Here is a 3,107-nt window from a genome sequence, read left to right on the forward strand (position 1 = left end):
TGCATTGTTGAGAGAAAGAAAAAAGCAGGTAAGTCACGTTGTTTTACAAACATTATAAACACTATAAACATGGATTTTAGTTTGAGTCACTCCATAACAATTGCTTTAAATAAAACAGTTCCAGAACAAGTTTATTTGTGCAGTGCATTGCCCATATGCCACAAGTTTTGCTTTAAATAAATTAATTCATGCTTTGCTTTTATGTGGGGTTTTAAAAAATGTAATATCCTTAAATCAGGATACATGTACTGGAGATGCAAAATGAAGATATGAAGTCTTATGAAAGTTCTGATTAAAACAAGAACAAATATCGGCCAATAGGGTGAGGAAAAATGATCTTATTTTCCCTTTGAATGAAGTTGATTTTCTGACTCCGTTAGCAGATATTTGTTCTTGTTATAATCATAAACTCTCTTCATTTTGTTACATTTCTCAGAAAACGACTTGTCTTTTCATATCTCGTGTAATTTTGTGTCTCAAGTAGATGTATCTTGATTTAAGAATCTTTAGACATTTGCACTGAAAAACAAGACGGAAGAAAGAACGTTATTTTGCAGTGTGATCAGAATTTACAGTAATAGTTATTTTCATATTCTAGTGCTCGAGAGCAGAGCTTATTCGATCCATTTTCATGTAAAACAAATTAAAAAGTAATGGAGATCTTGCTTTCCATTGCAAATGTGTGGCTTTCAGCACGTTTTGCATGCTGGATGTGAATTGCATTAAGTCGCAGCACGTTTCAGATATACAGTAAATCCAGTATCTGACTGTAAATCTCTCTGTCTGTCCTCATAGAGTGCGGCTGATCTCTAACTCCAGTGTTTCTGTGCACGCCGACCACAGGACCTTCAGACAACACCCAAACACCTTAATAATTGTGCTGCTGCACTGCTCATAACATCGTCACTATCACACAAATGGCACTTTGTTTGACTCACACTAAAGACAGTCATTTTGCGAGGTTGAATGTGGGGAACGTCAGGGAATTGTGCATTGAAGGGGCTCAAAGCAGAAGACTAATCCTCACAGCGTCTTATTTACCAATATGATTTTACTAAGTATGTGTCATATTTATATGTTGGTGCAAACTTATCTTTTGTTTTTTGTAAGCAAAGGCTTATCTCCAAAATCAATTATTTTGTTCATTTTGTCTTAATTTATGAAGAAAATTAATTTTATCATCTGAATTTTAAATATACTGCTTGTCAGAATGTAAACGCGTGTTTATAATCATCTCTTAATATATTCAGTTGGCATCTAGTCATGAAAAAATGTTTAGTTGAAGTGAAGGAAAACATGAGATGAAGCATCTAGCAAGCATTTATGACGGGAACGTGTGATGATTTCTTTTTGTCGGAGATTAGTCTGTTGGCTTCAGAGTTCATGTGCGTTTCTTCACGCTGAGGACGTGTGCCCACATTGTGAACGTGAAGTATTTAATGTTCGTTTTCAATTACATTAATTGTACAATTCCCAGAATGCATACGTTTATTGTAATTAAATGCTGAATATTAGTGTTGCAGCTCATCAGATATCTTCATTTGAACCACAGCCAGTGGATTTTCTTATAGTTCTATGCACTTACATGCTCTGCGTAATCTATATCTAGTGTAAACGATAAGCCTGCATTAGTGAGGACATATCATCAGAAATGACCTGTAACGTACTCATGCCATGGCATCTTTTGGGTTTGTAACTTCAGGGGCCCTTGAAGGATTTCCTTTCAACAGTTGTGAACTGTTTTGATGCAATTTGTTAACACGTAATTCTTTTCTAAAAGTGGTTTTATTCGTTTGTTGCTGCCTCGCTGAGACAAATCACTATCTGTTTATTCATGACTTTTACCCAGGATGCACTTGTTTTATGTGTGATGAAAGAGATCAGGATTTTGAGACTCGTTCGGTAGATGTGCAGCACGTTATGTGTCAATATTTTTGTCCAAAGTTCAAGATGAATCTGTGCCAAATGCAGCCTGATGTAGTTTGGCAGCTTGTGTTGAGAGGTTGGTTCATGAGATGTTGCTCGTGTCTGTGTTAATGTACTGCTGTTGTGTGCCATACTTTTGTTCAGGACTGAATCCTGAATGAATACATTCGATTTTTTATTTATTTTGGCTAACTTGAATGAATTGTCACGTTTTAGCATCATACCAAATTCCATTTTTGATTGAATTGTTTTTTCCCAAATGTTCCATCTTTTCCGATCTTAATCTCAGGGTTGAGCAGGGTTCTATTGCGTTGTTGGTTGACATTCTTACCCAAAATGTATTTATCCTGAACTGACTTAACCCAGTTGGTCAGCGTAATAAACTGGCTTCTTTTACTTTGCCGTCGATCTCACACTCATTTGTGTTTGCATATAGTTTTATGATTAATATGGCTAGCAATTTTTTATTTTTTTACCCATAACTGCATAACATTTAATGAAGCTTATTTCTGCCACGGAATTCCGAGGAGAAAAGTCATAATTGTGAAATTTAAACTCGGAATACAGAAAAAAAAGTCAACATTGGGAGATGCAAACTGGGAATTCCAAGAAAAAACCCAGAATTCCAAGGGGAAAAAAAGTCCAAATTTCAAGATGCAAACTCGGCATTGTGAAATTTAAACTCATAATTCCAAAAAAAAACAAAAAAAACATCAGAATTGTGAGAAACTATAAACCTGGAATTCCGAGGAAAAAAAAATGGTGTGATGCAAACTGGGGATTCCAAGAAAAAAAAAACAGAATCCTGAGGACAAAAATTCAAAATGGTGAAATTTAACTCGGAATTCCGAGAAAAAAAGTCAATATTTCAAGATGCAAACTTGGCATTGTGAAATGTAAGCTTAAAATTCCAAGAAAAAAAGTCAGAATTGTGAGATACTATAAACCTGAAGGAAAATTCCAAGGAAAACCTATAATCCTGAGGAAAAAAAATCATAATTGTGAAATATAAACTCAGAATTCCAAGAGAAAAAAGTCAGAATTTTAAGATTAAAAAGTCACAAAAGCAGTAATTCAAACCTACAAACACGTGCACATTTCAGTCAAGATTTATTTCTGAATAAATCTGAACTTACAGGAAGACAGTTGTATTGCAAAGACAGATTTGAGACAAGTTTCAG

General features: G+C 34.8%; 1 long non-coding RNA gene across 1 annotated transcript in view; it reads left to right on the top strand.

Annotated features, from left to right (window-relative positions):
- Positions 1-2,322, top strand: part of LOC107693637 (uncharacterized) — a 3,353-nt gene extending 1,031 nt beyond the window's left edge. The window contains exon 3 of the long non-coding RNA XR_001634778.1: positions 796-2,322. This is a non-coding gene — a long non-coding RNA (uncharacterized LOC107693637). The remainder of the gene's footprint in view (positions 1-795) is intronic.
- Positions 2,323-3,107: the final 785 nt, after the last annotated feature.

The sequence above is a fragment of the Sinocyclocheilus anshuiensis genome, unplaced genomic scaffold, assembly GCF_001515605.1.
Source record: "Sinocyclocheilus anshuiensis isolate Anshui unplaced genomic scaffold, SAMN03320099.WGS_v1.1 scaffold546, whole genome shotgun sequence".
Lineage (NCBI taxonomy): Eukaryota > Metazoa > Chordata > Actinopteri > Cypriniformes > Cyprinidae > Sinocyclocheilus > Sinocyclocheilus anshuiensis.